A 24,827-nucleotide genomic window follows, 5' to 3' on the forward strand; every position below is an offset into this window, starting at 1 on the left:
TAAATTAAAGAACCGCAACGTTTTGTGCAAGAATATGCAAAATATTGACCAGGCAATGTGCAATACTAAAATTACAAAAAAATATTGAAAATTGCTTCTCAAAAATGGTATTACTGTATTTGGTGTACATTCTTTAAAAAAAAAATATTGCTTTAATTTATTTCAGTTTATTATTTTAATCCTTATTAATCATTTTTATATTTTATTCTATTTTTTATTTTGTTTTGTTATGTTATGTTTTTTATTTTTATTTTTTAAAAAGTCACTGTTCAGAAAATTATTTTGTTTTAATTTAAATTTATTTTAGTTTATAATTAAATGTACTTTTTAACATTATTTTATTTATTTTATTTTTACTCCTAATATTTTATTTTATGTCATTATTTTTCATTACTTTAATTTTACGTTGTGTCACGTTATATTTTTTTTAAGAAACAGTGTTCAGTTAAAAATTATTTTGTTTTAATTTTTTTTATTTTAATTTATTTATTATAATAGTCATTGTTCAGAATAAGTGAGACAGGCAAACGGTATTCAGACACAACCGGGCAGAGTTTAGGACCCGGGGGCGACACGTGACGTATGATAACAACAGGAAGTGGAACATCACGTTTCTGGTAGGTGTCTGTTAGCATCTGTAGCTTTAGCTTTAGTTTCTCAGGTAAAGACGTGATTTTAAAGGCATTAAAGACTCTTCCAGCCTCTGTCCTGCATGTTTCACTGCTCCGCTGTCACCGACATCTTGTTCCGTCACCGACATTTGTTTTAAAAGTTAACCCGTTGTTAGCCGCTGCTGCTGCTGCTGCTGCTGCTGCTAGCTGCTAGCACTGACAGGTCAGCGTGCAGGAGCACAGTGACTGACAGCTGCGGGTTCACGCAGGTTAAAGGTGGAAAACAGATCGTCTGATGATAAATGTTGTTAAGGTGGAAGTGAGGAGATGTCAGAGTGTTTCTGTGACTGGTTGGAGTCTGTTCTGTCTGTGAGGAAAGTTTGTTGCTGCTGCTGTGAATCGATGAATGAATGACTGACAGCAGTGATGAAAAGTAACTGAGTACGTTTACTCAAGTACTTCAGTACATTTTTGAGATTCTTGTATTTTACATTTATAGACTATAGAGTATTTATAGTTATGCTACTTTTTCTTCTCCTCCACCACATCTCAGAGGGAAATATTGTACTTTCTACTGCACCGCATTTATTTGACAACATTAGTTTCTTTGCAGATAAAAGTAATAATAATAATAATAATACACTTTATAGCACCTTTCAAAACACGGTTGAAATGAAAGTAAAAGATAAAATAAGAAAGTTTAAAACTAAAATTGATTTAATAAATGTGAAAGAAAATCAGTAAGATAAGCAATAAAATAGACAGCTCAGATAAAGTCAGGATATGCTTTCCAATATCAGTATGTTTCTAGGAGAGACTTAAATGATGCCAGTGACTCAGACAGACTTATATTAATCAGGAAAATAAATAAACCAATAAATGAAGGTGTATAATTACAGGATTAAGCCACCTAACAGTGCTTATAGTAAATTAACTTAACCTTTACCAGCTCCAGCATTAAAGTGATGAACACGATGCATCAATAATCTTAATGCAATAATGTAATATATTGAAGGACTCTGGGAGTGCTGCACTGAGTTAGAGATTGAATTTCCCCCTTGGGGAATAATAAAGTGTATAAAATTTAAAAAAATTAAACTAAATGAGATTAAACACTGTAGTTAGTTGTAAAAAAAAAAGAGCTGACCAGTCGTTTTTTATCTTAATACAATATTTTTTTCTGACACAGACCATTCTGCAAAATGAATACTTTTATTCTTAATACTTTACGTGTACTTTAAATACTTTCGCATTTCTACTTAAGTGAGTTTTTGAATGCAGGACTTTTACTTTACTACTGTACTTCTGCAATATGGTAATACTGCTTTTATTAAAGCACAGGATCTGCGTACTTCTTCCTGACTTAAAGTAATTCAGTCTTTACTCAAGAATCTCCATTTTATACTTCTTTAAACTTCCACTCTGCCACATTAGGGAGGGAAACATAGTTAATTTTAATTTACTTTATCAAGCCTATCTGACAGCCATTATTACCACTTCACAGTGGAGCTAAAACGATTGCTCAATCTGTCAGTCAGTCAAAAAGAAATTCACATTTTGATAATAGATCAATCAATTTGAAGCAAAAATGTATTTGATGGTTCCAGGTTCTTAAATGTGAAGATTTGTTGCTTTTCTCTGTTTTATTTTATCATAAACTGAATAACTTTATTTTTTGAACCTTGGAAATTTTAAGGGTCATTTTTACTATTTTCTGACCTTTTACACAGACGACACAATTAATCGATTAATCATAAAGATAATTTGGAACTTTTATTAAGTTACAATATTAATAATTTTATCTGTAATTTCATATTGCTTTTCATATTATCATATAATACATGGAACATGATTCCCACCATAGTGGATAATGTTAATATGCTGTCATGTAGCTGAGGGACAGTTTGAGCAGCAGACTTGATTAAGTGTCAGATATTACAGATGTAATCAGCAGAGCTGCCGTCCTCCTTCTTGGGAGCATCAGATAATGTCTTTCTCGTGGACTCCTGAAACTGACTGACGTTATTGCTTTTATCATACAAACATGAAAACAAACAAGGATACGTGACAAAAAGAAAAGTGCAAAAGAAGTGCACTAAAACAGTCAGTAGATAGTCTTAAACCTGCTGTTGTTTATTTATTTTAATTTTTAAAACCCATGCTAAGAGCCTGGGTATTGTCCTGTTTAAACTACGCCTCTTTCAGACATGCACCTCTTTATGTTTATATGATGACACCAGAGCAGGTCCAGGCAATATGAAGATATATTGTTATCGAGATATGAGACTATATATATTTCGTCTCGGTCACTTTTACATAATCAGTCCTCTTAGGTCGGACTCAGTGATATTTCTGTAACACATTCAACATAAGTCTTAAGTTAATGAGGACCTGTGGGACAAAAGAAAGTCCCTGCTTCATTGTTCATCTTTGATTGATGTATGAATAAATAAATAATCAGCAAAACACTTTAAATGCAGCAGGTGTGTGAAAAGGAATTAAACAAGAGACAAAATTTCCATCTTGTCTGAATTTGTAAAGCTGCCTGTAAAGGTCTTATAAATTAAGAAACTGATGAGAAAATGTACGGGATGAGGAGATTGGCAAGGTTGAAGTTATAAAAATAATAATAAAACATTTTATTTAAAAGGCGCCTTTCAAAACACCCAAGGTTACAGAGAATAAAATATGAGTATGTGTGTTACTCAGGCTCATGATGGTCATGAATTAGGCTTTCACAGTTTCCCTCTCAGATCACTAATGCAGCCCGTGAGAGAGCAGTATGTATTTTACATTTTAACTCTCACACATCAGGTGCGAGATACTGTCTCGTTCAGTAGATGTCCTGTCATGTATTAATACAGCTGTAAGAAACAATGTAAAAGTCGCAAACGTCATTTTAACAGTTAGGTGACTTCAGCAGTGTGATGTATTCCATGTTTGAAAATGGCTGTTTATCACTATAGAGGGCGGCATGGTGGTGCAGTGGTCATCACTTCTGCCTCACTGCAGAAAGGTTCTGGGTTTGAACCTGTGGGTCAGCTGAGTTCTTATTGTATATGTTTCCTCCAGGTTCTTCTGTTTCCTCCCATCAAAATGATGGGTTTGTACATAGAGAGACGTGATGTCCTTTAAATATATAGCCAAAAAAAATACTGGTCTCTGCCACAGTCTTAACTGTGCTTGATTACAGGGATGTGTGATATATGATTGCACCTACCCAGTGTTTGCATGCTCTGGACTCTGTGTACCATGGTGCATTGAGATTTATCACCAACTTAAAGCCCCTAACTCATCACTGTATCCTGTGTGCATCGGGCTGGCTGGCTCTCTTTACAATTTCTTAGACTCTTTCATTGGCATGTTGTTCTTTACGAAGCTATTCTTGGCCTACCTCCAGCATATTTATGTGTGTGCATTAAGCAAATAATTAATAATGGCTGCTCTTCATTCACAAAACATGTTTCTATTGGCTGTACCACGGATATGTACAGAGTTTGGCAAGTAAGCATTTATGTGTGCAGCTTCTTATGTGTAATATTCTGCAGAAGGACTGAAAGTCGAACTGTTTGGTTCGCTTTTGAAGTTTCAAAGCACTCTCGCAGGATGTGTGTACACAATATTCTATATGCCAATGTCACGGTGGTCTTTGTGGTCATGTGTAGTTGCCGTTTTTGCATTTTGATGGTTCATTTCTAGTATATATTAACATACTTTTTGTAGTATTTTGTGTTTTATATTGCCTGTTTTAAAGCTGTACATGTTTATTCTATATTTTGTTCTGTGTTGTCTGTCTATAACTTATGTTGCTGCGTGTTTCGGCCAGGACACTCTTGAAAAAGAGATTTCATTTCAAGAGGTTTTGCTTGTTAAATAAAGGTTAAATAAATAAAAATAACTGCAGATAACTACGCTCATTTTCAGTTGCATAAAGGTCCAGGTGGTCCAGAGAAGGGAATCAGCTGCTGATTTATATATTGAGATCCCAGGGGACATTTTTTTGTATTTGGAAACTTATTAAATGTGTAATTTGTGGTAGATTTTATTTTGTTGAACTATTAATACTAGTCCATACCCATTGGTAGCTTTGTCACCTTCTACCTATGCCAATCCTCAATGCCTATGTGCAGTTTCACATAGATTGACCACGTCAGTGAGTAGAAAAACGTGGGACAGACAGAATGACTGACTGACAGAATGACACACTGACAGTTTCCGTGATTATGTACAGCATACCATACCATGACTTAGTCATACCAAACATTAGAAAAAAAACAAAAAACATTGGTCCACAGGGGGAGCCACAGCGATCGGTCGCATTTTAGCCATTTTAAGCATTTTTCTGTTGTTATAGCGCCACCCAGTTGCCAATTAGAGTTAAATTTCTCCAGTCACCTTGAGGCGTCCTGTTCTACATATCTACCAAGTTTAGTAAAAATCCATATGGCGGTTAGGCCTAGATAAGAAATGAGCTCTCTAGCGCCCCCATTTTGTTTGATGGGGTCAATAATGGAGGGTCCCCTCAGATTATGTGTGGTCATATGCCTACAAAGTTGCGTGGTGATGGGTGAAACCCTTGAGATGTTATACACCTTTATGTGATGAGCCACGCCCTCCGCAATATTCATTGCCTTATAGAAGCTCAGTTTTAGTAAGTTTTCCAACTTTTGCCAAGAGGGAACTTTAGATATTGGTCCCTAGATTATGTTCACCCAGTTTCATGCAGATCGCTCAAACTTCCTAGGAAGAGATCCATTTGAAGTGTTTTTCAAAAAATTCAAAATGGTGGAAAATCTATATAAGCGGAAGTTATGGGTTCTTGAGGCAAATGTGTTCCTCACGAGGAGAGGCAGAATTACAGAATCTGAATCTGTTGTTCACAAACTAAGAAATAAGAGATTTGTTTTTTGTTTTTACTGAATATTTAAAGACCAACTGTAAAACTATATCACTTATTTTGTTGCGATTCTATTTTCTTAAATTTATAATAAATTTTACTAATTTGTCATATGGTCAAGAATATCGTTATCGCAAAAATTCCCTGAAACATCGGGATATCATTTTAGAGCCATATTGCTCTCCCCTAGTCGGTGACAGATGAGGACATTAATCACAACCTCAAATAATGTGACAATTAGCCACTAAATTAGCGTGCTGATCACATGCATATTAGCCATAATAGCTAGAAAAAAAATCACTTTTTTAAGGCAGCTGAGCTGTTACTGACAGTTTTCAATTGATTTGCTAAGCTCTTTGTAGATTTGTGATATACCAGTTTTATTTGCTGCATCTGGCACTCGACTTTTTGGGAGTCATTTCTGCAAATTTTCTTCCAACTGAAAGTATTTCAGTCTAGAGTGCTTCTGTGGAGTTTTGGGACCCTGGTGCTTAACTCAAGTATCTCTATTTAAGCTTTTGTAAATTTCCACTCTGCCACATTAGGGAGGGAAACACAGCACATTTTACTTTACTTTATTTAGCCTTTTATTTCGCCTGTCTGACAGCTATTATTAGCACTTAACAGTGGAGAAGAAACGATTCATCGATGAGTCAATCAACAGAAAATTTGCATTTTGAAAACAGATAAATCATTTTTTAGGTAAAGACGCATTTGATGGTTGCAGGTTCTCAAATGTGAAGGTTTGGTGCTTTTCTTTGATTTATAACTGAATAACTTTGGGTTTTGAACTATTGGTCAGACAAAATAAGATGGAAATGAAAATTTGAAGGGGCCTCTTTAGTATTTTCTAACATTTGTAACATTTATATGCTGGTTTTCTTTGGCATATTTGGCACTTTTTGGTGCATTTTCGCAAATTCTTAAACTACTCCAGATGCTTGACTTTTTCGACATGTTGCTAGTGTTTCTGTAAACCTGTGACGTCTGGTCCAGTAGTGCTGGCCTGCTGGTGACTGATGAGAGGGAGTCAGAGTCACAAAACTATCACTAACTTTAAATGTCCTTGTCTGTGAATAACTTATAATTATTTGTATATAAACTGAGCAGATTTTGTCCACAGGGTCATTTAACAACATTCACTGCTGTTCTGAGCGTATTTCCAAAATCTTCAAAGACTTGTTTTACCACCTGTCCTGTGTGAAAAATGTTCTGGCTTCATGATAAAAGACTTTTAACCTGTTTCCCAAGTTGGGACTATTTTCTAGCTTGCTGCCATTTTTGTTTGCAAATATCCACAATATCTGAGTCAAAGATAAAACCTGGACTCGAGCCAGCGAGTAGCCCTGTGCTGTTATGTGTTATCTGGTGTTAAACTGAGCTGCTGTGTGTTATGGTGGTGAAGCATCATGCTGCTCTGCTATGTTTGGCTGCTAAATAGTCCCAGCAGGGAGGAAGAGGCAGTGATCTGGAAGAAAAAGTTTAGATCTGAACCTCTTGTGAGAAGAACAACAAGCCCCAGTTTTATCACAGATACTCAGAGGGACGTGTCGTTTGTTGCTTCCTTCAGAGTAATTTTTTTTTGTGCAATCAGCTGTGATTTTGCCGTCACGTCTGGTGACAATTACATTTTGACATCTGGTGCCTGCTGTGTAACAACATCCTGAACCAGTCATGGGAGAGCGATGCCCAGTGGTGGCTCAGCCTGGTTATTTCTCTTTGATTTTTGTGCTGTCAAGTGTCTTTCAGCCTCTATTTGTGTCCCTGAGTGGCTGCCTGAGCTAATGACTGCATCACTGGTGGCCCAAACTGCCCATTAGGTCTCCAAGGTGAGCAGAAGCAGGGATTTCTGTAATGCTTCCCCTGCTGCCGTGGCCTAAAAAGCCACGTCTGATGTTCTGCATGAGAGACAAATCCCATTTGTGTCCCCGGCAGTGGGCCTGGATCCTCCCGGCTTACAGTCAACACTGACACCCGTCCAATAATCACCTTAGTTCTGGCTGAGCGAGCACGGTCATGGCCGGCATTGCACGGCGAGGCTCGGCGGTCTGGAGAATGAATAAATATTCGCTGATAAGGTTAAAGAGATTATCCAGCGAATGACTTATTTCATATAAGCACCTTGTGCAAAGTCAGACTAAATGTCACTCATTGAGAGGCCTGTTTGTGGCCCCATTAGTGGCGGGGAGAAGGATCAGGTGGTTCGTCCGTCCAACACCTTGGTTCAGAGCTCAAACTCTGGAAGATTACCAACTTTATTAGCATGAAACCTGTTGTGGGTGTTCGTGGTCCCTAGAAGATTAATCCAGATGTATTCAGTGACCTTTTCTTTTAGCTCCACCATCAGGACAAGTTTCCTGTTGTAAATTACAAACAAAAAATCTGTAGGTGTTTGTGTCTTTGCCTTTTATACCGGTGGAAAGCAACTGAAAGAAGTTTAAAAGATGGCAGGTTCCACAGTCACGCTTGACATGTTTGATATTGTTGTAAAGTGGTCACATGGCTAATACAGCTTACTTTTCAACAAAGGTGCAAAGTATATTCCTAAACATAGGACAGTACATTTTGCAGTGTTCTGGAGAATGAAAATGAGCACAAACATCTACATGGCACATCACAGTCCCTGCGCCTGCATACCTAATACGTGTGAGTACAAGTTAAAATAGTGAAAAAATAGTGGTATGTAGTTGTAAAAAGGCATCAAAAGATTACAGCCAAACCAAGTAAGACGCCACCCTGGGCATGGACATTCCCAAAAACCTCCTACGGACCAACTGACAACACGTCCTCAAGTTGTCACACATATCACTGCTTTGTCTGTGGACATTTATGTCTGCATGTTAGCTGCTAGGTTGCTGATGGTCTGGGACAAAAATGCTGTGAATACTGGGATGTCAACAAAAGCATATGGTCATGTTTAGAAAAAAATGTTACAACTGCTCCCACCCACCCTATAAGCCTAACTGTGCATTCAAACCAGAAGCTTCCGAAGAGGCAAAGTCTCTCGCAGACGCCCAAGCAGCACGACTGTCAAAAATATCTGTGGCAGCTTTGGTCGCTCTAGTTGCTCATCACGTGAATCATTCGAACGTTTGATCGTGCTTGTCGATTTAAAGGAGCCACAAAGCGGACTACTGGCTTGAAAGCAGCGTAGTTGCTGCTTGCTGTTGTCCAGTCAAAAAGCTCATAGTTGGCCTACAGACAGTTCTGTTTGGGGGCATCGGTGACTTACAAGCCTGTGGCCCCTTACTGCATGTCACTCCCTCTCTCGCTCCCCCTTTCACACTTGTCTGTCCTATCAATTAAAGGCTAAAAATGGCCCAAAAAATATCTTTAAAAAAAAAAAGAAAAGAAAGTTATGTTTGTTCAATGAAAACAGAAAACAGAAATATAACACCTAAAAAGGTCATAATTAAACAACATTAGCCTGCAATTCTCTCCTCTATTAGTAGCATTACACACTTTAAAACTCACCAGACCAACCAGCTATCTCCACAACGCCGTCCCAAGCCTCATTCTTTTTATTTTGGTCTCTGGAACCAAAGAGCGACACATTTTAAAGGACTGAGTGGGCACAAGCACAAGTAATAAACGATATCCATTGTTGGAACAAGTGAGCTGTAGGAACCAAAGTTACATGGCTTGTTTTCTGGGACTGCTTCATTGAAGCACGTCAGCATTCCAACTGGTTTTGCCGAACCGCATCAGAGCTCATTACCACGGACGTAATTTGAAGGGGGGACACAGGGGACATGTCCCCCACACTTCCCGTATCTGTGCCCTCCGTCCCCCGCACTCTGTGTTAACTATGTTCAGCAAACCAGCCAGCAAGAAGCAAAAAACCTTGCACAGTTTCTTCCAAACAACCCGGGTTAGTTGAGTAATGCTGTTGCATCTAGATAAGGTTAGCTAATTGATGACTAATTAATAGATGCCAATATATCAAGTTAAGCTAGTTAATAAGAACACTATGTTATTGTTACCTATGTTAAATCGCTTGCTAGCTATTTTCATGCTAGAAAAAAATCCACTCCTCCTTAATAAGAACTTGTGCTCACTATTGCTTTGCACACATTTGTTTAATCTTTATTGCAACAATAGAAAGAGCAGGGTCAGGGAGGAGACAGTGGACCAGAGGTCAGCATGGGTGATCATGCAGGGTCTTCACAGGAGAGGGTTTTTCGGACCTAATTGTATTGCGGAGTTTTGCACAGCGGCGACCGGATCTTTGCTCTCAAACCACAAAAAAATGCAATGGCACAACAGTCTCCTTCAGTATTCTATGCTTTCTTTTGATTTTCACATTGGCTAGTCATCCTGTTTAATTTGTCTTCTGATTAAATTGGAACCGTTGAAACAAGGTGTAGGAAGCCTCTGCAAGTAATTGGTTGCTGGCAGACACTCTGTGCTGCAATAAAATGGTTAATCAGCAGTGCCGTGCACTGTGGAGCCGATGAGCTGCTGGTTCTGCCGGCCTGAATAGAATATAATGTCTATAGCCTTACTGTTGTGTGTACAGCCTTATAGACTGAGCTGAGTAGTGATGTGTGGGTCGACCCGTAACCCGCCGGACCCGCAAATGGACCTGCGGGTCGGGCAGCAGTGATCGTCTGTTAAATCGGTCTGTAAATGATATTTTGACATTATTGGCTATTACTGTCATGGCATCCGAAGGTACTGATGCGTTGAGCAGGTGACAGTCCGCGGTCGTTTTCAAAACACACTTGTGTCACGCACTCCAAAAGAAACTTGTTGAAACTTTAAACAATAATTTATTGTACAAAACGGGGGAAACAAACGTTGACAAAAACGGTTCCATAATTCATATTAAATTCAAAAGATAACGAAAAAACATCTACAAGTTAGAGGGAGTAGAGATAAAGTGGTAAAACTTGGCATTGATCCACAGCCAGGTAGGCTATACTATATTTTCACATTTTTAACAATGCAATTTCAAAGTTTTGATTTGTATTGATAGCCTACATTCACGAACAACAAAAAGACTACATTTAGCACCAAAAAAATATGTAAAAAATAAGCGAATATGAAATACCAAATTTTCATAACGAATACCTACCCATAGAAACGAATATCCGAATATTTGGGTACAGCCCTACTGCATTATTTGTGTTTTTTAAAGGCAGCAGGTATAGGTCATGCCATTTTTCTTTATCTTGATTAATTTTGCACATCTGTGGTGTCATATTTGATTATGTGTGCACGCAAAAAAATCAAAGCTACATTGCATCCCCCTTGTTAAAAATTAACAATTCGACCACTGCCTGGGGTGTGCCATACTGCCACGACAGGTGCCGCCTGATCTACCCGCTGTATATCATAACACTGCTAAAAGTTTGTCCATATTATAAACTGACGCTGTCTGACAGCATATCATACCACCACGAAAGGTGGCTTTTGTTTCTGTTTTTCTAAAAGTGCTTGTGACATCTCAAATGTGTCTTTGACTTGCAACTGTACATGTAGCCCATTTCGTAGAAAATAACGAGATGTATATTTTGTATCGTGATTCAGCCTGAAAATACAGAGATATGATTTTTTTGTCCATATCGCTCAGCCTTACTCCCAAAACCTGATTAACACCAGAGTTGTCTGGGGCTGTATGTGAATGAGATTTTTCCAAACTGAGTTTCTAAGTAGGAACGCCAAGCAGAGACAGTGATCTGCTCACAGATTTTAGTTTAGTTTAGCACTCCACCTCTTCAAAGTAAGACAAAGACAGAAGTTAGTGTTAACATGACATTGAATGAGCGCATTCATGCTCCCCATAGGGTGAACCCTTTACAGTTTTTGCATACTCCCTGACCTCTAGCACCATCTTCAGGACAAAGTATCTGTACACAAGATATCTTATAATTAAACCAGCATGTTGCCGTCACATTTACAGAGCACAGTCATGCTCTCCAGAGGATGAACCCTTTAAATTTCTTTAGGTTGACACCATCCTGAGGTCAAATTTTACATTTTTAGCAACACTTGTAAGGGTCTAAGAATAGCTTAATCATCAGTATGTTGTTTGTTCCTAAACCATTGTATCATGTTGTTGGGAAGAGGAGGAGCTAAATATGATCATTGGCAATAATTCATAATTATTAATATTAATTATGGATTATTAAAATATTTGATTAATTAATTAATAATTAATTAATTGTTACATAAGCATAATAATCAAATTAGCTTACAGCGGGGCACCACCGGGAAAACCGGACCAATGATCAGACGTAAATTCAGTCTCAAGAGTGTTCACTTAGGAAGCTAATTCTAGGGAGATATCAGCAACTATAAGATGAACAGGAAGGAGTGGAGCTCAGGCACTGACTTTGTCAACCAGCTTCATCACAGTATACAATGAAAAACCAAAGCAACCTCTCTTTGCAGTATAACAGGGTTTATTCACACTGATGACATTAATTTACAACCAACATCAACATTGCTCTATAAACCCTATCAACTATAAAACATTACCGAATCAACCAGCAAGCATCAAGAAGGGTGTGTGTGTGTGTGTGTGTGTGTGGGAGAAAGTGGGTGAGTGAGCGAGGATGTGTGCGTGTGTGTGTGTGTGTATGTGTATGTCTGTCTGAGCGAGTGGGTGTGTGAGAGAGAAAGGCGTGTGAGCGTAGCAAGATGGCGGCTGTGACGCTGCAAGCTACGTCACGCAATGGCGGCTCGCCAAGAAAGCACACGACTCAGAAAAAGGAGGGGAGCCGGTAGAGAGGGAAGTTCGAATTGCTCGGCTCCAAGTGTAGGTTAGTGGAAGAGAGGAAGAGAAAAAGGGAAGCACTCAGAGGTGAGAGGAGAATAACAGACAGCAGCAACACAGGCAATATTTTTACAATATCAATGCAGCCAAAATCGGACGCGGCGGTCCGTATCAACAAGCCCTTACAAACTTAAAAAGAAAACACACACTAACTACTATCTGCCCAGAGCTAAAGCCTCTTACTGTTGCAGAAGGTGGAGTGATGTGTCGGTCGTTCCTCGCGCGTCCTTTGTTACGGCAGAGGTGAAGTGGTTAGCGGCTCACAGCGGCTAACGGGTCCTTGGCGAGGGGGCAAGTCTCTGGGGGTCCAGAGAAGGGGGTCCTTGTCCTTCTTCTTGAAGCAGGCAGTCCTTGTTATCTACCAAACTTCGCATCCGCGGGCATCCGGGTGAGAGGGTCAATCCGTGGTCTCGTACCAGGCTATTCTGTGTTCCTCGGCGCACAGAGTGAGGGAGAGGAGAGGAGATCAGCTCGACCAGCGAGGGAAAGCCGTAGGCCTAAAACGCGTCTAACTGTACACAGTAATAACTCTTTCTAAAGCATTCGCCACGTGGGATGAGTTGCTAAGCTTTAGGAACAGTTGCGGGTACTTCTATTAGCTATGAGGATCACAGCCAGAAGCGTTTCCCTCAGGTACGCTCTGTGATGATATACCCCGGCGTGACATCACCGGTGCGGGGTTGGCCGTGGCGGATTTCACCCAATGGGAGCTGTGTATTTCAAGGGACCTCTGCTGGTCAGCCGGGGTGCTGTGTTGGGGTTGAATCAGCTGATTCACACAGAGAAAGGGGGTTGACTGATTCCTTTGTTCTTTTGGGCGCCAACATGTGGTCTCAGGCTTTGATTGTTACATGTAGGCCCAAAAGTTTATGGATAAAGTGTAGGCCTTTGTTATAAATCCTTGTACGGCACAACAATGTGATACAAAGAACACTGCAGTCTCCATGGGACTCTGTGTGAGGGTGTTCCTCGGTACCATTTCTAATTCAGTGCTCTGCGTTCGAGCCCGGCAACTGAGCCGTCAGATCTCCATCTGCAGACGCCTCTCGTCCTTAATGAAGCGCTCATCAGGAAAAATCAATCTGCTGCCGCCTCTGGGCCCTCTAATGGAAAAACCCCGTCTCTTTCATATTGATAATGGGATTCTGTAATTAGAGCCTCAGTTGTTTGGCGGGCAGAGAAACACAAAGAGCACAGAGTTGACTTGTTTATCTTGGAAGTCAGTTCTGGTCTGTGTGATGCTGGTGAGCCTTTCCATCTGAAAGCTGAGAGACAAATAAGATCTGCCGACTTTTATCTGGATGAAAGCTCTGCAGAGGACTGTCCTACTGGTAATTATGGGTAATCTGCGGGAAAAGTCTTAGTGATATGAAGAGGGAAGGTCCACCTCAGTGGCCACCTCGTACTTATTGAAGAAGGTGGAGGTGAACTTTGGGTGCCGGTCAGACTGTGACATTTACCGAACATCCTGGAGCTGTGGCCTTTTACATCCTCCACAGCACGAACGCAGCTTCTCGTCTGTCCCCGACTTTAAAGGACACTTCCACCGTGAGATGACTCTCTGCTCATTTCTTTCGCTGGTTTCCAGCTTCTGACATGTGGGGAGATATTTGGCATTTGTCCTTTCATTGTGTTCTTTCTACGTAAGCCCATTATCACTGGGAACAGAGAAGAAACAAGATGGAAAAAGTCAGGAAAAATAAAAATAAATACTGAGATGAAATTTATGTTTAATTCATTACTTTTAGATTATTAAAAAGCAATTATCATGATTTTGAATTTTTGATTGTCAATCGTGATTATTTTATGTACAGTTTTGAATTTTTAAGTCAGAATTTTGACACATGATCAATACAATCTTGCCTTGAGTTGTATTGAGTTTTCCTGGTAAAGCACGGTTTCCATATATTTCAGAAACAACTTCTTATAGATGAGAGAAGTCTGTCGGCTGTCTGATGACTTGTTATTGGCAGGGAGCAGGGCATACTGCATATATGGAGAATGTTTCATTTTTATTTTAAAGATTGTTTTTAGGACTTTTTGCCTTGTATGTAGTGCAGCTGGAGAGAGACAGGAAAATGGAGAGAGATGACACACAGCAAAGGGCCATAGGCCAGATTTGAACTCGAGCCACTGCAGAGGACTCAGCCTGTATGGGGCGCATACTCCAGCAATTAAGTTAGAGGTCACCCCAACCATAGAGAATATTACCGTGTGTTTTTCTTTAGTGTATAATCACCTGAAAATACAAAACCCAAAACCAGTGAAGTTGGCACGTTATGTAAATCGTAGATAAAAACAGAATACAATGATTTGCAAATCCTTTTCAACTCATATTCAATTGAATACACTGCAAAGACAAGATGTTTAATGTTCAAACTGAGAAACTTTATTTTTTTTTTGCAAATAATCATTAACTTAGAATTTAAAGGCAGCAACACATTGCAAAAAAGTTGGCACAGGGGCCTTTTTACCACTGTGTTACATCGCCTTTCCTTTTAACGACACTCAGTAAACGTTTGGGAACTGAGGAGACCAATTTTTGAAGCTTTTCAGGTGGAACTCTTTCCCATTCTTGCTTGATGTACAGCTTAAGTTGTTCAACAGTCCGGGGTCTCCGTTGTCGTATTTTACGCTTCATAATGCGCCACACATTTTCAATGGGAGACAGGTCTGGACTACAGGCAGGCCAGTCTAGTACCCGCACTCTTTACTATGGAGCCATGCTGTTGTAACACGTGCAGAATGTGGCTTGGCATTGTCTTGCTGAAATAAGCAGGGGCGTCCATGAAAAAGACGTTGCTTGGATGGCAACATATGTTGCTCCAAAACCTCTATGTACCTTTCAGCATTAATGGTGCCTTCACATATGTGTAAGTTGCCCATGCCTTGGGCACTAATACACCCCCATACCATCACAGATGCTGGCTTTTGAACTTTGCGCCTATAACAGTCCGGATGGTTCTTTTCCTCTTTGATCTGAGGACAGGACGTCCACAGTTTCCAAAAACAATTTGAAATGTGGACTCGTCAGACCACAGAACACTTTTCCACTTTGCATCAGTCCATCTTAGATGAGCTGGCGCTTTCTGGGTGCTGTTGATAAATGGCTTTCGCTTTGCATTGTATATTTTTAACTTGCACTTTCAGATGTAGAGACGAAAAGTAGATACTGACACTGTATTTCTGAATAGTTAATTAGCACATGTCGTGATGTCCTTTACACACTGATGTCTTTGATGCAGTACCGCCTGAGGGATCGAAGGTCACGGGCATTCAATGTTGGTTTTCGGCCTTGTCGCTTACGTGCAGTGATTTCTCCAGATTCTCTGAACCTTTTGACGATATTACGGACCGTAGATGATGAAATCCCTAAATTTCTTGCAATAGCTCGTTGAGGAATGTTGTTCTTAAACTGTTCGACAATCAGCTCACGCATTTGTTCACTAAGGGGTGACCCTCGCCCCATCCTTGTTTGTGAATGACTGAGCATTTCAGGGAAGCTGCTTTTATACCCAATCATGGCACCCACCTGTTCCCAATTAGCCCGTTCACCTGTGGGATGTTCCAAATAAGTGTTTGATGAGCATTCCTCAACTTTCTCAGTCTTTTTTGCCACTTGTGCCAGCTTTTTTGAAACATGTTGCAGGCATCAAATTCCAAATGAGCTAATATTTGCAAAAAATTACAAAGTTTACCTGTTCGAACGTTAAGTAACTTGTCTTTGCAGTGTATTCAATTGAATATAGGTTGAAAAGGATTTGCAAATCATTGTATTCTGTTTTTATTTACGATTTACACAACGTGCCAACTTCACTGGTTTTGGGTTTTGTATGTTTTTTGTTACCTTAAAATGAGGCATTGATATCTACATAGGGAGTGGTCCACGGAGATTGCGTTGTTGCACCACTGTGTTTCTACAGTAGCCCGGAATGGATGAACCAAACCCTGGCTCTAGATAGGGTTATTGGCATTTTTGCATTTTCGCTTTTTCAGGAAAACACTTATTTGTAAAGTGAAACTGCTTTATTTACCGGTTTAAATCATCTGACCTGTTTGTTTTGGAGAGGAAGAGACCTCTGTGGATAATTTGGCTCCCGGTGAATGAACACTGAAGGAATTCTAACCGGGAGAAGTTTCAGCTGGTTGCAATCTCTAATCCTCATTGCTTTACACTACTAAACTCTCACACTATCAACTCTGCAATGCATGCTACTCGTAAACGTGGCAATCTCCTCAACCAACTATCCTGCATCACCTGAACGCATCATAAGAGTCTCTGCAGCTTCAGGGAAATGATGCAGATGTAGATTAACCTGGAACCAGAGGGAGGGGTTCGTTATATGTCAGATATTACAGATGTAATCAGCAGAGCTACTGTCCTCGCCTCAGGAACATCAGATTACTTCTTTGTTGTCAAATCAACAAGCTGACATTATTGTTAATATACGCAGAGCATACAAATCTGACAGGAAATACATGAAACAGACAAACAGACGTACCCAGACAGCGAGGTTTTTCCACCGTTATAAAACAGCCCCCCTCTCACACTGACCTCCTTAAACCACTCTCAGCTGCATTCAAATGAAATATACCATAATCATAACTAATTAGTCAAACAGTAACTTGACCAGAGCAGTGTCAGTTGCCTTCTTCCTCACCCTCCTCTTCCCCTGTGCCACAGCTCTCACTCTCTTAACTCTCCATCAAACTTCTTTGTGGGTCAGGGCTTTTATTCGGCTCCCCGTCTGCTTCCCCTGCAAAGTCCAGAACTGCTGCCGAGGCAGAAGTGGAGCTGGTTTGGGGGAAATCTCGCAGCGGCCGGCTGTAATCAGCGTCCCCGCTGCCTTGCTGCATCCTCCCCTGTGGATTTATCGGTCTGGAAAAGCTTTGGAACGCCAACATTAGTCACCGGCTGAGATGGACTCCAGCCCAGAGACCCAGAAATTCAATTCTAGCAATCGGAGCAAAAGCACACCACAATGTCTCCGCTTGATAGTGGCTGATTTGCTGACCTGAGGTCTGCTCCGGGGCTCTCTGCTCACTGAATTTGATATTTATACCTTCTGTATCTGGCTCATCTGAATAAATTGGAAATGGTTAGTGGAATTGGGTTTGTTGAACTCCTGACAGATCTCTTGAGGAGCTGCTTTTAGACATAAAGAGGCCTCCTCATCCGAGCCGACACGGAGCGCTGCTCTTTCACTTCACTCTCCTCTTTTATGATGCTGATATAAAAGCAGGAGCTCTTATTTCTGCGGCTGTCGCAGTCTAATAACCCCCAATAAGTGTTTGTTTATGATAACCTGTCTAGTCTATTGCCACAGCTTGTTACAGAGCTGCTTCTGCATATTGAGCGCCGGCATGAGAATACCAATGCAGAGAGAGAGATGTGCTGCATTAACTCGTTTGTCACTATGTCGACAATATTAATGCCTTTTCTGCAGACTTGATAAAGACTGTTCCCCCAGCGGAGCTCACTTTAATGTGCTGGAGTGCAGTTGTCACCACGTCATAAACAAAGCCACAGAGGGCCAGGCAGCTGATTCAGAGACTGTAGTACCACAACCTGCATGAAGATGCACGGGCAGACCACTGAACACACAGGCCCTCTATTAACTCTCATTCTTTTCATTCTTTCCTTCAGGTTTGCCGTCTAGACCTCATCATTTTTTTGCCACTTCTTGAGACATTATGTTTGCGCAACACCTTCTCATCCCAACTCGTTAAATATCGAAGCTTGGTCAATGGCCCTACATGGCAAATTATGACGTGCTCAGTACCCTCTTACTTCATTTTTTGATGCTCACTAATCTCATTGACGGTTGTAGAAAACAGCAGAACCAATCAGAGAGAGAGTGAAGTTAAAATTGGAGGCATTATTTTTCTGTGCCAGAGTTTGAAAAAAACTGCAAGATCCATGAAAAATGGCAACAGAATGTTTCAAACAAAAAGGGCAACAAGCATAGTCGAGACTGATGATGATGCAGCTGTGCAGGATGTTTCTCTTTTTTAGCATCGTCATGCCTTCTTTTGAGAGATGACGGGAAAAGTGGGGAGAGAGATGACAGAATGATGAGGGAAATGGCAGGGAACAAAGGAACGTGGATGGACCTGAACCGGGTATGATGTTGTCCTAATACTCACGCTGATAGATGGATGATTGATTGATTTGTTCCAGCAGATTATAGCAGCGTAGAGCGAAAAAAGACATACCAGAGCAAGAAGAGCAACAAGTATGAATTTGCAATTGCTGCACATGCATTGACGTTTTTCCACGTTTTACAAGTTAGCATAGTTAATCAGCTGTCTTTTGGCTTATAACCAATATTTCCTCAAAATTTTGAGGAAGTCTGTGATCGGAAGTTGTGCACTTTTTGCAACAGGCCATTCCCATGGCCACCGCTGGCCCCCACCCCCTTTATATATAGCTGGACAAACATAGCATGGAGAGTGCACAAGCTTCTGATGGCTCAGCAGGTGTTGAAATAACATGAAAAAGAAGTAACGTGTTGTGGGAATCAGTGCTTTAGCACTGCAGCATTAGTAATGCCAACATTTTGAGTGGAATACAAACTGAGCAGTGTGATGGGCCAGCCTGTTCTCACTCCCAACTTGTCAAACAACGCTGTTTTATCAGTGATCTTGGCGTCAGACACTGATGCATTGAGGCACCCTTCGCAGCAGTATGATACGCACCAAGCCCCGGCAATTTTTGATGAAGACGGCAGCAACCCAACTTATCAAATACTGCTGCTTTGTCAGTGGACTTCTGCATGAGACAGGAGGGCACAGAGGCACTGGGTGTCGGGTGGCAGCTGTTTGTAACACTGCTAGCAGTATAAAGGTCGAGAAAGTCTTTCCAAGAAAAGCGAAGGAATGGCCCGCCTTACTCTGGTGTACCCTGACATCCTTACCCAAAGGCCTCATTTACACCGCAAGTGATGCGTTCGTGTAGCGCTCGCGACCGGTCGCTGTTTACTCGCGTTTTCATTTCGGCAAGTATGTTAACAGGTTAGAGCATTCACACCGCATCCGTTCTACGTGCTGCTCGAGTCGTGTTGCTTTCGCGAGCAAGCTCGAAAATAGAAGACACACCAATTGCGTGAGTCACAAGCAAATGGTTGCTGTATTCAACAAGAAATCGACATCTACGGTGGCCGAAAGATGTCACAACACACGCAAACTTGTGTTTAGTAGTAATACAAAGCAGACAAAGACTACTTACTCGTTTGTAGTGCTAAATATTAATTCTCCAAGCCTTGGAATAATCACTGGCACGTGAACCTGTCCACCCAAGGCTTTGGGTCCAAACTTACTTCTTCTTCTTTGGGGTTTATTGGAGATTTGCAAACATGGTGCACTACCGCCACCAACTGTTCAGGTGTGATTTGTATTTTGACGGGACAGCAGCGGCTGCTGTGCGATGCGTCTGTTCGGTTTTGGTGTGAATACACGTGTGCTGCCGCTACACTTGTGGACCGCTTTGCGAATGCATTGCTTGCGGTGTAAATGAGGCCTAACTCTAATCAGTCCTACTCCTCTTTCCTAAAACTAACTAACCCATTTAATAAAGGCAATGTTCGGTTGCCGTGCTAAAGAAAAAATCAGTGGAGTTATTTTGTAACAGTGTCGTGTTCCAGTATGTGTAGCATGCTATGCAAGTGACATACCACATGTGAAGTTACATTAAGTCAGTAACAACCAAATTTATTTTAAGCCAAAACATGATTATTTTTTTCTAAACATAACCACAGACTTGGGAAATAAACCCATAAACGAAGTGTGTTACCTTCATCGTAAGTTTATTTTGAAAAAGACTTAATGCATGCAGAATCTGCACATTTCCCATTAAAACAGAAGTGCATTTTGAAAAGACACACACACAGCACATGCAACAAGCGTAAACTGATGTCCCTGAACGTCCACAGCTGACACAGGAGGGCACCTAGTGTGTCATATTTTGACGTGTGGGTCCACTGCTGAGAAAGCAGTGGTATTTGATGAGTTGGGATGAGAACATGTTGGATGGGCCTTGTATGCCCTGTGTCAGAGTTGGTGGGATGTACAGTCTGACATTGTCAGTCAGTATCACACCACAGTAGCTGACAGCTCGCCTCTTTACAGTGTTGCCTCTCAGTCAGTCAACCGCTGCCACGGGAAAGACCCAGAAAGAGGCTCGAGGCCTAGAAGCTCATTCAAAAAACAGAACAGCTGCTTTAATACAGTTTATATTCAATAGATGAAGAGAAGTTAAAACATGCAAGTGTTGGGTGATCCCACCAGAAAAGCTTTTGTTTATCGAAACTACAGCATTTCAGACAAAGAGGGTCACACCTTATATTAAACTCAGAGCAGACAGTGTGCAGGAAGTGACTACTTTCTGTTGCATCATTTCATTTTCCTGCGTACCTGTCTGCCAGGTGTGCATTACACCAGTCTGTTTCGTGTACGATGAGAAAATTCTACCAAACTGATGTGTCAATAACTCGATTGGCTGATTAGAAAAAGCACAAATGGCAAACATCTGTTGGATCCAACTTGTAGAATTATTCGGACTTACCTGCTTTTGTCACATAATCCTAATTTGGATATCTTTTTTCTGGCTTTAAGACACAATTTCTACTAATGAGAATGGAAATAATTGTTAGTTGTGACTCTGTCCTCAAGCTGCTGTAAACTGTCTCACTGTGGCTCCCAAAAGTTGACGCTGTGGAGATACAAGTTTCCACCTGACAGCAGTAAAACTCTGTGATGGCCCTGTATTATTGATAAGATGGATTTTTAATTAAAACCCAAGAAGCAGGATGTAGTTTGGGGGCGTCTTCCTGTTAAAAGCAGCGTGTTATGGTGTGGACATTTAAGCTAACAGGGTGAGAAAGTCATTTTTCATTTCACAGTGACTTTGATGTGGGACCTGCTGTGTCAGCCACATCGTTTGAATGTGCCGACAGGAAACAAGGTCGTTTTTAGTGTGTGAGCGCTGCGGGGCTCCGAGGTGTCGGCGCAGAAACGACTCGACTGTAAAACTGAGCGGAAACCTTGAAGCTCCACATCGAGCTTCCTCTGATGATACACTTGTTCTCTGTGAGGGGGAATTATGCGGCGGGCTGTATGGAAGTGTAATGGCAATATGTTCATGTCAGGATGGATTGTTATGCTAGAATAGATTTTCTGCTCCGGCGCTGGAGTTTCCTCCCTCCAGCACATGGTGGGTAACTGATGTTTTACAAAGCCCGGCGGAGCCAGATCACTGTGTTTAATAGGACGTAACGTATAGTGAGGCCAGAGACACACTCCTTTGTCTGAGGAGGCTGGAACACTGTGTGTGTGTCAATGTATGTGTGTGTGTGTTCACTGCACATGTGCATGTTTATCTGTTATGTCTACAACCAGTGTTTACATTTTAGACATTGGTATGTGCTTGGTGGCACAGCCATCGACAGGTTCCCCTTGAACAGCTGCAGGTTTTGTGCCTTGCTCAAGGGCACAGGGGCTAACCTTACTGGAATAAGTAAGAGATAATGCCCGATGAGGTGTCTATTATCAGAAGTTCATGGCTGACGTGGAGGCGTGAAGCGTTCCTGACAATGGACACCGCGTCAGGTATTATCCCGCTTACACCATGGTCAATGGGGCTGAGCGATAGAGCTAAAAATGTTATCGCGATAACAATTCTCATATTAGTTGATACTGATGATAATTACATTAAAAAAGGCAAATCAATATTTCTTTCAAGTACAAAGACTGATTTTTACTCCTGAGTGTAAGTTGAATAAAACAAACTATTATTGATTGTCAGAATAAGAAACATTTGCCAAACAGCAGAACATTTCACAAATCTGCGGTAGATTCAAACAGTTATAATCAACATGATGTCAATAAATTAAACAATAAATAGACAAAGAAATATTATTAGTGGCCAGTGGTATGTCTAACTCTTTACACAGGCAGTTTAAAACATTTTGTAAGTGTTTAAACTGACAATATAAAGTGAATAAAAAGACAAAACAAAAATTTCTACTGTGATTAGTTTGTAATTTATGCCATGTCTCAATCAAAACAATAACTAAAGACAGACTTGGATGATGTCGAGAGGAAATGTTAGCGTGGGATCATTCATTGGCAATGACAATTATGGATGCACGATACTGTTTTACGATATCCGATATGCAGATATGTAACAACTAATTTGACTGATAACTGATACTGATATCGATATCTGTTTTTTTTCCTACCAATGTCAGTGATCATCAAGTCTCTTCTGTAGTGGAATTGACATCATATTACGCAGGCATACTCTTATCGTGACGGCCCACCAGCAGATAGAGACATGAAATACAATACTGTTCAATGTATGTGATATTCATTCATTGTGCAAAAAGCATGTTGGACGATTGTGATAGTTCATTTTACCAGCAGATAACAGTGATGTGCTGATATTTTTATGAGGGTGGTGGTCATTTTAACGTTAGTGTCAAGATACTGTTGTCATAGAAACAAAGCCACTGCGCTGCATGTAATTAAAAAGTGCGCAATTTTTCATAATGTGCCGGGATGAAGTGCTCCCTAAAGTTAAAAGTTAAAGTCCCACTGATTGAAATTTGTTCTCTGCATTTGACCCATCCTCTGAGGGAGCGGTGATCAGCAGCGGTGAGCAGCAGCGGTGCCGCGCTCAGGAATCATGTGGTGATCTAACCCCCCAATTCCAACCCTTGATGCTGAGGCAATGGGACATTTTTGTAGTCTTTGGTATGACCCGGCCGGGGATCAAACCCATAACCTCCCAGTCTCAGGGCGGACACTCAGTGCAGTAAACTGAAGAGCACCAGAACTAACCTGTAGATCAACATACTTTTTCAAAGATTATTTTTTTGGGATTTTTGCCTATTTTTGCCTGTAATGGACAGGACAGACTGAAATGGGGTGAGAGAGATAGTGGGGGTTTACATGCAGCAATTTACATGCAAGCCAGAGTCGAACCTGCCACCGCTGCAGCATGGCATCGCCTCTGTACATGTAGTCTCGCCACCAGACAATCAGAGATCTCTGCCTTCTGATAGTCTGGGGACACTCCTTTCTAAAGTGTGTTTAACACACTGGCGAAAACGGCCGGCAACAAAGCAGCGCCTCTTGCATTTTTGAAAAGGACACGCCTTCTCGGAAATGTGCGCTCCCCTTTTCTCGTCTGCAAGGAAACAAACACACAGAGAGCTTGAAAATGGATGCCGAGAGATTTAACTCCGTTTTATCAAACGTGTGCTCATCCGTGAAGAAAATATTTTTTCCAGCGGATGTCTTAGTTACAACATTATTGAGCTAACTGGAGTAGTTTCATGTCGTATCCGACAACGGGAGGCTTTTAACAGATGACGTCCTGATGTTAGCTTTGCTGCTGCTGTTAGCTGTCCTTGTCAGCTGATGCTTTCTAGACATCGTGATTTAAATACCACACATAGCAACACAAAACTGCTTTGCTAGCTCAATCATGTTGTAACTAAGATATCCGCTGGAAAAGATATTTTTTTCACGGACTGTTTAATGAGTTATTACCTATTACAGACACCGCTAACGGCTAACAGGGCTAACAGCTAACGGTTAGCCCAGCTAAAAGTGCCCACAGAAATAGTAATGTTTGTTCAAACATTGTGTTTATAGACTTTACAAACATCGGATTAGTCTAAACGGTGATACAGTGATGTGAAAAATGTGATATATATATATATATATATATATATATATATATATATAGCTAAAAGCTCTGCTGGTTTTCTACCCGAAGTATTTGTAAACAACAACGCGATTCCCTCTAACGTTATAGTCCGGCCGGACGGATGAGTCATGGCCTTGTAAAAGATTATGTTTGTTTCTTTTAGTTGGTGAGAATGTGTCGCCGCAAACGCGACAAAAATATCCACTAACTTTGACGCCGTTTTCTGCGAGCGCGGCTGAGCCATTTTGTACCACTACACGTGTTTCTAGTGGGACTATGTTTACAAGCACAAGAGTTCAGCGAGCCACCGAAGGACCGCCCTGCAGATTTACTATTGGTTCTGCAACGTAGGGAGTTTTTTTAAACTCTGAAATTGTATCTGCCCATCTAAACACAATATCAGGGAGAAAGTCATCAGTCTTTAGTTAAGCAAAGCGTCTAAAGACTGACTTGTGAGTCTACTGTACATGGGGCGCCAGCACTATCCACTACGCTACCAACTGACCAACAGTCACCTATCTTCAGATGTAATGCAGCACCTTTAATAGGTTGTACAAGACTGTCTTTACAGACTTGTTGGTGAAAGTACCTGAAAAGTGTCACACTGTACAACATTAAATGCAGCCTTAAAAGTGAGGTGATACCATTTGCTTGTTTTCTTCGGCCTCAAAACCAGATTTGTCTTTACTGGTCTAAGAGATCTATTTGCTGTCTCTTTCTGATTGTGTAACCCGGGTTACTGGGTTTGTTTAGTTTAAGAAATCAGGTAAGGAAACCACAAACTTCACGTAAATACAATAAATGTGTGCTTCTTTGCATTGGCCC

At 40.9% G+C, this 24,827-nt stretch overlaps 1 protein-coding gene across 1 annotated transcript in view; it reads left to right on the forward strand.

The window, feature by feature from the left end:
- Window positions 1-575: 575 nt before the first annotated feature.
- immp2l (inner mitochondrial membrane peptidase subunit 2) overlaps window positions 576-24,827 on the forward strand; it is a 253,688-nt gene continuing 229,436 nt past the window's right edge. Inside the window, exon 1 of the mRNA XM_049575278.1 lies at window positions 576-617. The gene's annotated coding sequence lies outside the window, so the exon portion shown is untranslated. The remainder of the gene's footprint in view (window positions 618-24,827) is intronic.

Source organism: Epinephelus fuscoguttatus, linkage group LG4, assembly GCF_011397635.1.
Source record: "Epinephelus fuscoguttatus linkage group LG4, E.fuscoguttatus.final_Chr_v1".
NCBI lineage: Eukaryota > Metazoa > Chordata > Actinopteri > Perciformes > Serranidae > Epinephelus > Epinephelus fuscoguttatus.